The 13278-nt window shown below is 37.1% G+C and overlaps 1 long non-coding RNA gene and 1 pseudogene across 2 annotated transcripts in view; one reads left to right on the top strand and one right to left on the bottom strand.

Moving 5' to 3' along the window:
• The window catches only part of LOC140845754 (uncharacterized), a 708702-nt gene that overhangs the window by 49347 nt on the left and 646077 nt on the right, over positions 1-13278 (top strand). The gene's annotated exons all lie outside the window — the stretch shown is intronic.
• LOC108404373 (vesicle-trafficking protein SEC22b pseudogene) lies at positions 6272-7789 on the bottom strand (annotated as a pseudogene).

The following is a 13278-nucleotide window of genomic DNA, read 5'->3' as shown; positions in this document are numbered from 1 at the left end:
ACCCAACCACAGCAGAAAAAAAAAAGATGGATTGTATAATTAAAATTTTTATTTTGAAAGCTACTGCTAAGAAAATAAAAAGCAAGCTACAAACTTGGAAAAAAATATTTGCAACATTTGTTTCTGCCATATTCTGTTCCAAAATTTATAATTTCTGATAGATAATAATACTGAATTGCATATTTGAAAGTTGCTAAGAGAGTAAATCTTAAAAGTTCTCATCACAAGAAAAAAATTTCTGTAACTATGGTGACAGTAACCTCACTTACTATGATCATTTCACAATATATACAAATATTGAATCATGTACATCTGAAACTAATATAACATATGTCAGTTATTCTTCAAAAAAACTCCTTTAAGTCAATAATAAAGACAACTTGATAAAAAATGAACAGACTAGAATAAATCAATAAAAAGAAGAGAAATAAATTGCCAATCAACATACAAAGGTGCTCAACATCACTATGTAAATGCAAATTAAAACTGCAATGAAATATCATTCCACATACAGACAAATTACTGAAATTAAAAAGATTGACCATGCAAAGATTGGTGAGAATAGAAAACTGAATGTCTCATTGCTGGCGAGTGTGTAGAATGGTATGACCATTGGGAAACAGTTTCGAAGTTTCTCACAAAATTAAAAATAGACCTAATTTTTCATCCAAAAAGTTCACTCCTAGATATCCACCCAAGAGAAATGCAAATACAAGTCATGACAAAAAAAACTGGAAACAACTGTTCTTTAGTAGAATAATGAATAAGTTGTGGTATAGTCATATACTACTCAGCAGTATAAAGGAGTAAATTACTGAAACACACCAACATGGAGGAATTTCCAAATTGTATTTTGAATGAAGGAAAGACAGAATACCATAAAAAAGAATATAGTTAAATTTATATGAAGTTATAACAGGAAAAAAACTCAAAAACAGGAAGCAATCTAACTGTGTATCAACTGGCAAACATATAAACAAAATGTGACATATCATTTGTAATATGGAATAGTCAGTAAAAATAATAAACTTCTGATATACACTAAAACAGGTAAAATGTTATGCTAAGTGAAAGAAGCTAGATGTGGAAAACTCATGTTGTATGATTCTACGTATACCGTCTTTCCAGAAAAGACAAATCTGTTTACAGAAAGTAGATCTATGATGGTATTGGGCTGGGTGTGGGGAGTGCAGATGGGCCTGAGGCAACTTTTTGAGTTAGTGGAAATGGAGAACTGGGTCGTGGTGATAGTAGCACTGCTTCATAAGTTTACTGAAAATTGTCAAATTGTATCCTTACAATGGGTGAATTTTACTTTACGTGTTTCAATAAAGCTGTTCCAAAGGGGGAATAAAAGAACAGACCAGGCTAAAGTGTGGTGATAGAAAGCAGAACAGTGGTTGTCTCTTACTGAGGGGTAGAGATCGAATGGAAATGAGGAGGGAACTTTTTGGGGTGATGGAAATACTCCATCTTGATTGGCCTATACATGGGTGGTTACGATGATCAGAATTCATAGAACCCTATGATTTGTGTATTTTTATAGTATATAAATTATATCTCAAATTGAAAGAAAAAGTCACTATAGATACAGGATTTGTTGAGTTGGAAGGCAGTAGCAGTTGAGAGTTACCCACATTAAGTTTTGTCTACTGAGGGATAAGGGAAGTGACCATGGCGGAAGATTTCATCTTAGGTGAAGTAACTTTCATTTTCTGGGGCAGAAGATATGCAGGAGCCTGAGGGGGGAGAAGTGGTGATAATGTAGAATTTGTTTACTTCTTTAGATATACATAATTAGTAAAAAAGTAAAAATGGCTCTTATTTTTAAGAGAACTCATTTCTGCTCTAGAGGATGTTGTCACTTTTTTTAATGCCAAAAGCTTTAAATGAGAGGTTTATTAGGCACATATAGCTCTTACTAGTTTATACTTGGAAGCATTGTGTATAAGATAAGGCAAATTTTCTCTTGAGAATAGAAGGAAAGCTGAGGTTTCATTAGGCAGTGATGTATAAAAAAGGCTCATATTTGTGGTTTTGTAAACCTCACTTCTCATTCTATCTTGAGTGTTCTAGAGGCAGAGCCTGAGACAGGGATTCTAGTTCAAGTAACGAACTGAAGGAGTGCTCTCAGGAGGAGAGTGAGAGATAGTGGGTAAATCATGAGATAAAGCTAAGCAAGATGCATCTCAGCAGAAGACTGGCTTCACTCAGACCCCATGGCGTAGCTCTGGGACAAGAGTTGCATTAAAGAGCTGGTCCTAACTTGACACAGGTGAGGGGCGTTGTAACTCATATATCAGTTATTGATCATGTATTGGCTGAGATTTCACGGTGGTGGTTTTGGAGGGCATAACCTCCCTGGTGATTCTCCATGTACTGGGGGCAGTTGTGCGCTCTCATTGATCTGCACTCATAGCAGGCCAGGGGATAGGAACACCAGCCTGAAGTGGGCAGGGCCAGAACATCCACTACAACATGAAATATATACCTCGAGTTATTTTATGGAACAATCTTAATGCATAGTCAATTGTTTTAAAACTTTTTCCCTTTTGTTTAGAAAAGCTATTTTATGAACTAAAAAATCAGGATTTTTTTGGCTATGACATCCTGATTTTAGATTTAGAAATTTATATATCTGGTTTTGAATTTATTTTTGTGAGACATATAACTTATATACATTTAACATACATTTATTGGTATATTAAACAAATATTAAAGTAATAAATAAGGATGCTTTGAAATGAGATCTTTGAAGCATAAAACTCTTATGATTCCTAAGTATCATGTACACAGAATCAAACTAGATTTGATGGATAAAATTTTTCATTTGCTTTAGAAATCTCAAGTCTTTGTGTTGTGCACAATCATCTATTCCAATTTTCCCTTCCTTTACACTTCCCTCTAATACAAAATCTTGTTTTTATTTCCCTTTTTTCTGTCCAGAAATCATTTATATTTTTCTTAGGCTTACTTTTAAGAGTACTTCTAGAGACTTACCAGGAAATTTACTCTTCTCGTCTAGGCTATTATGTCCATTAATTGTTACCTCTGTCATCATTTTTTCACCTCATTTTTCTTAGAATCAAACAAATGGGAATACACGTAAGTGTATGGGAGATAAATAGTAAGCTGACAATGTCTAATGGTTTTTTATTGCTATCATCCTCTGTTTATAATACCTTTGACATGTTTATGTCACACAGCTGTTGCACATGTTTATGAAGAATCAGAGTGGAAGAGCCCAGAAAACTGGGAAGCCATTTGAGTTTTCTTCAGTCTGATGAGTTTAGAATGGTTACCCACTCATCCTTGGATTATTTATACTTAACATTTATTAAATCTTTCCAAATGCTAAACATAGCTTTCATGGTAAAACCCAGAGAAAAATTTTAAATGTGCGGTGAACCAGAAGTGTTGCAGATTTTATTATTTTCATTTTTTCCACCTTATTTTGCATTTCTCATATTCCTAATATTGTTTGTCTCTTGATTGTTTTTCTCCCATTCAAGCAAGATCTTCAACATTCTAAGGCCACCCTTCCATTTCTGAGCTGTATTTGATGCTAAGGCGTATGCCTCGGCAATCTCTTTATCTTGTAATGGTCCCCGCTTCCACCTCAGCATCCTTTCCCTACTTCCAAACACACTGACTTCATCCAGATGCTGAAGTTTCCGTCTGAAGACATTGGAGCTGCAGAGCTTGGTGCTTTTCACGTGCACTCACCAGGATCCAGTGAGCACCCTGGGATCTCTGCTAGGTGCTTGGTCTAAACGATGCTTTCATTTTGATTTTGAATTCTCTGGCCCTTGGATTACTTCACCACTTCTGAGGCAGCACAGACATCCTTTTCTGCAATCTCATTTCCTGCAGAAGCAAGATCACACCGTTTCCCCTTCCATTTAGCATTTTTTGTCTCCTTTCATCAGGAGTTTACAAAGCCGACTGCTGAGACCCATTTCTCTTTCATCCTCTTAGAGCCGGGACTCTGTTGGAACTGCGCTTCTCTTTGTCACAAATCTTACCTTAACATCAAGAAAAAAATCCTTAAACCCGGATTTTAATCTGTTTCTACAGACATTTCTATTACCTTGGAATGCTCTAGCCATTGTTTCGAGTTACGTAGTTATGAATTTGGTGTGTGTGTTTTGTTAGACCTGCTTACTCTGTTTTTCTGCTGCTACAGCTCAAATCACATTCGTAGAGCCAGTGCTGTTGGCACAAGACTCAAAATACTGTTTACTTTTTTGCCTGGAAGTATCTCATTTTCCCATCCCTTTAGTCCAAGAAGGTGACACATCTCCTGTCTGCTTCCAGAGCCCAGTTTTACTTCTTATTTACATGTTGAACTTCACTTTGGACAAATCTATACTCTGGATTCTCAAAATTAGTGACAATAATTAAGTCTTAGTAACAAATCACTCTCTTCCCTCTTTTTTAAAACATAATTTTATTTTACTGTGTTAAGAATACTTAACGTGACTGTGACTGAGGCTGTCCATCAGGTCTGCAATAGAAGGGAAGGCAGCATGCATATGGGGTATGATTTTTATTTAGTCCTCTGTAATCCATGGTCATATTCCAGGTGTCATCTGGCTTTTTTTACTGGCCACACTGGGGAATTGAAAGGACTGTGGGTGGGCTTTATAATAGCCACCTTTTCCAGCTCCTGCAGAGCTTCTCCAATCTCTTTATGCCCTCCAGGCAGTTTGGCATTAGTCACCTGCCAAGGCACAGGCAAAGCTATGGGCGGGTACAAAAAAAAACAAAACAATGCTTAACATGACATCTACCCTCTTAACAGACTTTTAAGTGCACAATACAGTATTGTTAATTATGGCACAATGTTGCACATAAGATCTCTGAAACTTACTTATATTGTTTAAATGAAACTATGCAGTATTTTTTCTGTGATTGGCATATTTCACTTAGCCTAATATCCTCAAATTTCATCCTGGCTGTTTCATATTGCAGACTTTCCTTCTTTAAGGCTGAATAATATTCCATTGTATGTATAAACCATATGTCCTTTACCCATTCATCTGTCCATGGACATTTAGATTGTTTCCACATCTTGGCTACTATGAATAAAACTAACTGGAATGAATCCAACGCACCTAGTCATCCAAAAGGCTGGACTGCATCCCAGAGTTTCACCTATTGGAAGCAAATCTTTTCTGGCTCCCATAGTGAATTCTGATGTCTTTTAAGACAAGATTCTGTACATTTCACATGACATAGGGTCCCATATATGGGTAACTACTACTTATAGAGCCTGAACTGACTCCAGAGCTGGGTCTGTCCACTCCCTCTCAGATTCTTCTGTATACTTTGTGCTGTATAAGCCTTTCTTCTACCAAGGATTTAGAGTTTAAGGGATACTTAGTTCTAGAAGTTTGATATTTTGGAGTATACTTTGTTCCTAATTACCCATCCACTATGGAATGATTGTCATACGAGACATTTCCCATGAGGAAAAATAACTTGCAAACCTAGAAGCACAAATATTCCTATAACCTCCTACCGTTGCACAGTTTGCCGAGATGCGTAAGCACAGAAGACATTTTTTTAGTTGACAGTTCTGCACACACAGTTACTAGTTGAGGCTTAATCTTGAATTTGTTTAAATCGGGGGACTATGAGAGCCCAGCAGAGCCACATTTTAACTTCTTTTTTTTTCTAAGAAGAAATATTTTTATTCTACTTTTGTAAATTCTCAGGAATAAAATAAGCATTTTTCCTTGCCTTTTAATAAGGAAATAGGATTTATTTTTCTCTATCAGGAATCAGGACAGTAGCTTTAATGACCCCTTAGAATCATAAAATTGCTTATTGGCTAAAGTTATGTCCAAAGATGTTAAGAAGTTAAGAAGTTGGCTCATTTCCCTGTACAACTAAAAGAAATATCTCCAGTATGTGTGTTATGCATTATAATATAGCCCCTTGTGACAATATTTAAAAAGGCCTATTTCTCCCACCCCAGAAGGTAAAAAGGAAATCCCCATAATCCCTGAGCAAAAAAGGGAAAAATCATAGGTGCTTTTTTTCGCAGAGAATTTCCGTAAGCGGAAGCAGGTATGAGGTGCTCTAAGAGGCTCTCTCAGGTAAATGTATTTACTAGTTTGAGCAGTTGCTTTGCAAAAATTGAATTAATGACACAGCTAAACATTTTCAATGTTGAAATTTGAGAATATCCTGAGAGGATGCTTATGGTACATGAAACTACTGGGCACAGAAGAATTTTAAAATGTTGCCTAATTGTGGCAGGAGGAAAAAAGAGTGGGAAAACTATAGGGGAGAAAGTGAGAAAGGGGCAGGTCAAAGTTGAAGTTATGAACTCCGCCTTTCTTCTCACGGAGTCAGGGGCCTCTGACTACCTGTATGCTACACTCATTGTTTTATTAATATAAACCAGACACTGAAAAATAAAATTGAGAATGTCTCAAACTAATTAAGTCTTGTAAGGAGTAAATGACAGAAAACATTTTAGCTTCTTAACCATGAAGTGCTATATAATTTCATGGCATCTTAATACAATTCATTCAACCCTAAAGCAATTGTGCAATAAGCAAAGTATCATAAAAGGAAAACAACAGAGTGAACTTCCTACAGCGGCCAATAGATAAGATCTCTATAGCACAGCTAGGACCCTTCACGTACTGGAGTCCTTTTCAAAAGACCATCAAAAACTCAAACTACTGAAAAATCACAAATGTCACCAACAAAAGGAATGTTGACGAGATAAGAGTCAAAAAACTTCTGAAAGGGCTGCCTGCTCTGAAGGAATTTCAGACTGTTGCTGGCACGGGTTGGTTAAGTCAAATCTCACTGATGGCTCCATTAGAGAATGTGAATGCCCCGGTCAGTGCTATTTTTTAAATGTAAAAATACCAGGAAGGAAGCAGCAAATGAAACAATCTACTGCTCCCTAACATACATTGCTTAGCACCCAGAGAAAGCCTCTGCCCCCAAGAGACTTTCTACAGGGGGTTAAGCTTCATTATATGAGGTGTAACCTTTTATTTCCACTACATGTCTTTTCTTGCAAGGTCTTCAGAGGCAGGAGTTCCACTGGGATTCTAATACACACCTCTGTGAGCTCAGATCCTGAAAACACACCTTCCCGGTTTTAGGTTCACCTTTGCCAGTGTCTGCATCACTATTTCACAGCCATCTGCATCGCACATACGCTATTAACATGATGACAAATACAGCCACCACTGTCAGTTTGGCGTAAATGGAACTTATCTTCTAGTCCTTTGCATCCTGGCGGTATTTCTTAGATAGATTGTTAGCCTTTGAATCCAACGCTGAGAATGCTTCTCTATGTGGTAGCCCTTCTTCAATATTGGCCACCATAATCCTCTGCACATCTTGCTATTCAGGGGTGATGGAGCTCAGGTTTCTCCAAGCCCAACTGTCAATGTAGAGCTTCTTGGTTTTCTGAATGTAGGTATCAAACTCAATAAAGGAATAGGGTCTAGACACAGTGTGCACCTTCTTCCATGCTGTTATCAAACTCTGAGAGGAAATCTCCTAGGTAGGCAAAAGCCAACTTCTTAGGGAAGACAGCTTCACACAAAACCAAATAATACACCCCCTGCTCAATAATGTAGTGAAAAGTCATGGCACCAGTTTCCAAGCTCCATGTGGTAGGGGACTGACTGTTCATTCAACTTTCTGAGGAGTTGCTTAGCCTGACTCTGGTACTGCTGAAGGTCCCGGCCAGACAGTTCATCCTCCTGGGTTGAAGTGCCACTGGGAGCCTGTCTGCCACTCGGGCAATCATCTTCACAGGCTACAGGGACCCAACACTGGCCCAGCCGGCCGCTGGCATCCTCTTGACTTCCTCTGCCTTGTCAACAATTATACCTTTGCCTTAGTTCTGCGAGATACAGCTGCTCGTGTCTCCCCACATTTTAACTTCTAACAGGCCAAGTGACTCCATTTGTCGAGGTCTATTTGCTGATCTGATTTATTGGATTTTATCATCAATTTTGGAAAAAGAATCAGGCAAATAGAATCCAAGAGAAAGTGTTCTTTTTGTGGGAGATAGAACTGACCCAAACTATCTCTTCCATGTCTCGTTCCTTCTGCAACCCATCTAGGTCCATTATACCCAGTACCTTTCTTGGATTGGAAGATGCAGGAATAATGAATGGATGGAGATAAATAGGTTTTGGTAGGGAGATATTAAAATTACTTTTCATTATTAAAATCCTCAAAAAATTCCAGTAAGTATTTGAAAATATAGACCTGTACCCTGGGAGAGAAGGTAGGACTAGAAAAAGATTTTGAAGTTATCTGCATAAAGTATTTAAAGCCAGGGAGTAAGTGGAAGGCTTTATAGATTTGAAATAGTGTTTATCTGAAATCAGAATGCCTGGGTTCAGTTCTGGCTCTATTACATTTTAGCTGAGGAACCTTGGGCAAGTTATCTAACATCTGTGATCTTCAGTTTTCTCATTTCTTAAATAAGATTTGCCATAGGTTATCTTTCAGTTCCTTTTTAGCTCTAAAATTCTACTATCTTAAGAAATTATTAAAGGTGCAAGTGCAGAGATAAAATATAGAGAACCTGTAAGTCGTCAGTGGAATTGAGACTTCAGGCAGATTTTTAAAGCTGAGAGCAATTTAAGAATGTGCATATTTGAATGAGATTATTTGTTTCCTGATTAACACATGAACCTTTTTCTCCCCCCCCCACCGATGAGTATCACAACCCAATTTCCATCAAAATTTCCTCTTCACAAGGTACAATGCAGTACTCTGTGGAGATCACAGTCACTGCAACTCATGATGGCTTAAGCATCAAGAATTAGAATAAAATGAATGAGTTTTAGTGATGATGTTTCTCTGAGAAAATAGTAACTGATTACAACCTGAATGTGGTGAGAAAGCAAAGTCATTGATCCAAGATTCATACCTGTGAGATACTATAACTGAAGATCTGCCATAAGAAGAAATGGAAATCAAGGACTTGGAATCATATGGGTACCTTTATAGGGGGTCAAAACACTTTCTAGACATCAAATTAATAACCCTTATTGTACCTTTAAGAGGTAGGTAAGAGAAAGGTATTAACTTCAGTTAGAAGCTGAGGGCTGATATTTATGGGACAGGCACAGGGCACATGCAGAGGCAGTCACGTGTCGTATCAAAAAGCATGTGGTCTGTCTTTGGAGGGCTTGCATTTAACACCCCACCATACCACCCACCTCTTGTGTCTCCTTGGGCAGGTTGCTTATTTGGGTCTCATTGTTCTTTTTTGCTACAAAATGGAGGTAGCAATGGTTACTAGCAGTTGTTAGGATTAAATAATAGTGTAATAGTGGTGTCTGCCGTGTAATAAATATAGTCAGTATAAATTAATACACCACTAGCTTTGCCATTACTACTGCTATAATGACAACACTGTACAGTGAGGCTTTGGCAATGTAAAATGGAGTTCATGTTTCTTTTTATTTTAGGGTTCCCATTCTGAAAGTGTGGTCTAGGAAAGGCAGAGGACTATGAGGACCCCCATGATAGTCCATAGTGTGGTCTGTGCCACATCAGTTTTAATGATTAAACAATGCTTTAACATTTTTGAGTGCTGAGGAAACTTATTTATGACATCGCATTGAAGACAGATGAAAGCTAATAACTAATAACATTTTCCCCCATTAATTTTGTGTTTTTAATGGATAATAGTAGCAGGAATTGGCTTAGAGAGGCATCGTTTGTTTGAAGGGTATTTCTTCTCATGAAAGGGATCAATGAAGAACAAAAGCTTGGGCAATTCTGCTGAGACTGTACTAGCCAGAGAAAAAATCACTGATTCTATGAAAACGACAGATTAGCAAAGTCAGACCAATAGCCTGCTGCATTGCCATTCAGATTCTATTTCCACCCACAGTGTTTCAGAATTTATTTCTATTCCATACTTTTAGGTAAACCTTATACCTACTGAAAAACTCTTCTTTCTTAGCTCATTAATCTGTTTTGTTTATCCTTTAATACAGGATTCAAAAGGTGCTGATTGCTTCAGTCACCCAGAGTACCCACTGAACCACCTGCGCATACATGTATCATTTCCACTGTTTTATTTTACAATAATTTATCTATTTCTTCAGCAATCCTATTTTAGTCCACTTATATAGCGTGGATAATCAGTACTATTAAAGTTCTCTGATGTCAGGGACTACAACTTCTATTTCTGTTGCATCTCCTTAGGGTGCCTGTCATAATGCTCAGAAACATTTACTAAGCACCCAGTGATGCTTAGCAAATGCTATTGACTGACAAGACTTTCATGTAATTGCTATAGCAGCAAGAGATCTGAGAGTTCTGGGAGACAAGCAGAGAAACAGAGGCCATAGGTGTACAGATTTGAGTTTCATCCACATAATGAGAGTAGTCTCACCGGGCAAAGTTCCTACTTTTTCTTAAACCTTTCATACATGCAAATATTTTATGTCTTTAAACATTTTCAATGTCTTCTTTGGTATACTTTTATAAAATTTGTATGCCTTTCTTCTGCCAGAAAGATGACCCTAATTGAAAGGTGAGAGAATACCATAATTTATATAATGTATTATTTTTTCTAATATTCTCCATTTATGGAAAGCTTTAAGATTGTCCCTGTTAGCTAACTGTGCCATGTACTATAATTAAAGAAATGAATTCATTTTTCAATTTTTATCTTCTTGTGACATGTCATCAAATTTTTACCAGTATATGTGACAAACATATAAAAATATAAAACAAATCACACATTCTCTGAAAAATCTGAAGTATATTTAAATACAAATATCATTTGCTAGATATCTTAGTTTAAGTTTGAAAACATTCTGGGAGATATTTGTATATAAAAAGAAAACAAAAGAAACTTCATTTCTCCTTTCTAAAGTTTTCTTGAACTAATGCTGCTAATGCCAGTGGAAGAGAGAGGATTATATAAACAATGCAATATATACTGAAGATCCTTTCTTGCAAGGAAACACTATGGTAAACAGTTGGCTCAGTAATTCTGTCCCGTGAAAAGCAGTCAAATGATCTTCACTTGAGACGAATCAAACAGGCTACAGGTAAGGTGTAATCACAGCATAAGTACTCATGCACTATATAGCATTTATGGTAACATGTATGTATGGGTACTATGTGTGTGAACACATATTTATACTAGACTTTGTTTAAGATATACCGTGGAAATGCAGAAAAACATTTGATTGTAATTTCTTTTTAAAGGAATACATCAGGTTAGTGTCACCAACCCTGAAATTTGCATAATGATATTTTTTGTGGCAACTATTATTGATATTAATGCTGTTACCCATGGGATATAGCATGAAAAAGAGGACAAGAACACTGAAAACCCTGTATTATGGATGTTAGCTCATGTCTGGCATAAAATAAATTTGGTCCTCTCTACTAAACATAACAGGAATTCAGTATCAATATGTGACTAAGGTTAATGGTCCTTGAGCCTCAGTCCATTCAGTTATTTAGAAGTGAGTGCCTTTCACGTCAGCTGCTATTGTTAATAAGGGATATTAAGGTAACAATCAGATAACTGTAGTTAAAAACAGGAGAGCTTACTTGCTGCAGACCGATTAAAGTGACTTTCATTTGTTTTCCCCTTGCTGCTCCCAAGTATCATTACTTCCTGTCTCATGTTCAGATGAACAAGCAGCCAGCAGGTCTAATACCGAGAGTAATTTCTGTAGTCCCCAGTCATAGCTCATTTGAAGGAATTGTGTGTTGGATTGATTGTGGAGCCTGAAACAAGCCATAGAAATGCAAATGCCGCATCCTTTAATTGGAATATTTTTATGTATCGCTAGAATTATTTTTGCATCTTTTTAGAAGACAATAGAGCAGTCTTTCAAATTTTTGTATGATAGTGCTGTGAGACAAAGTTGGCGTTTTACAAAAAAAAAACAATGTAGGTATATATATTTTTTATACGTAAGTGGAGATAAAAGAGAATTAATAAGTACTCTCTTTTCCCCCATTCCTGAGTGTGTTATGTGTGGTTCTGTCAAAGTCATGACCACTAAGGACCCCAAGGCTGTGTGAATAAAAAGCAGAATTGCAAAAATGCTGGTACAGGCCTATTTTTGTTGATCCTATTTTCTAATTTCCAGACATCTGGAATCTGGCAAATGTATAGTAGTTTTGTTAGGCAGATGGATGTGAGAGGGAAAAAAAACTGAGGAAGAGGTTTGCTTAAATATCTGGAGGCCACCTTGATGATACCTGGTGTTTGAGGCGGCTGTGATTTAGAATTGTTCTATGTTTATTCAAAGCAAAAGGGAAATGAGGGAAATGCTTTGAAAGTCTACCCATTATGTTGGAATGGGATATCACATTAAAACAGAAAACACACACCTCTCCTAAAAACTTCAAACTGAAGGGGTGACCACATGGCAAAAACATACAAGTCGAACTATAAAGCCTGGATATATCTGTATGGGACTTGCCATTATAATACAAACCTAACAAAAAATTGAAACATTTAGCTCCAGTAGCTCTCAAAAGTGATGTCTTAGGTTGCAACCCCATAGATTCTGATTTAATTTGTGTGAGGTGAGACTCAGAACTGGGTGACTGTTCTACACGTTTCAGGGGATTCAGATGTGAATACAAGATTGAGAACTCCTGTCTTGCACCACTAGCCCTGAGAGGAAGGTAAAGACTTTGCGATGGGTTAGCCCTCATTTGAACTCCTGGCTCTGCTGGGCTCTGTCACTGGTCGTGTGGCCTTGTGCTGGTTTTTGTCAGAATGCTTCCTCATCAATGACACGGAAAATACAAACCCACCAGCTTTCCATGAGCAGTGCATTTGGTAGTATTTATAAAGCGTTTGGTAAGGTGCAAACATACTTGTTCTCTTCTATCAGTAATGCATTTCTTAGTCTCTCTGGACCCCAGGTGTAAGGTCACTTTGTGTTATAATATTAAGACAAAATTAACATCATCTCCCCTAATATATTATCTAGTAAAGCTTTCAGCATTTTGGAGAATTCTTTGGGGTTGTGGTTAATGCATGTAATTATTTCCGGCTCTTATTTCCTGATTTTTGAATTCTCAGTCTCTGCTTCTGCTTCTTGCTTCTGACTCCATTTCTGCTTTACTCTGTACCATTGGACAGTGTCCCTATCCTTTTGTTATCAAAAACAGCAACTGTAGCTGATTTTAGAGAAGGTTTGTAATTCAGTACACAGCTTAAAGTTGCACCTTGGATATCCCTTTTCTTAAAAACCCCTCATCTATTTTTGCTCCAAAATGTTTTAT

This window comes from Manis javanica, chromosome 13 (assembly GCF_040802235.1).
Source record: "Manis javanica isolate MJ-LG chromosome 13, MJ_LKY, whole genome shotgun sequence".
NCBI classification, from domain to species: domain Eukaryota; kingdom Metazoa; phylum Chordata; class Mammalia; order Pholidota; family Manidae; genus Manis; species Manis javanica.
This window is presented reverse-complemented; position numbering and strand designations above follow the sequence as displayed.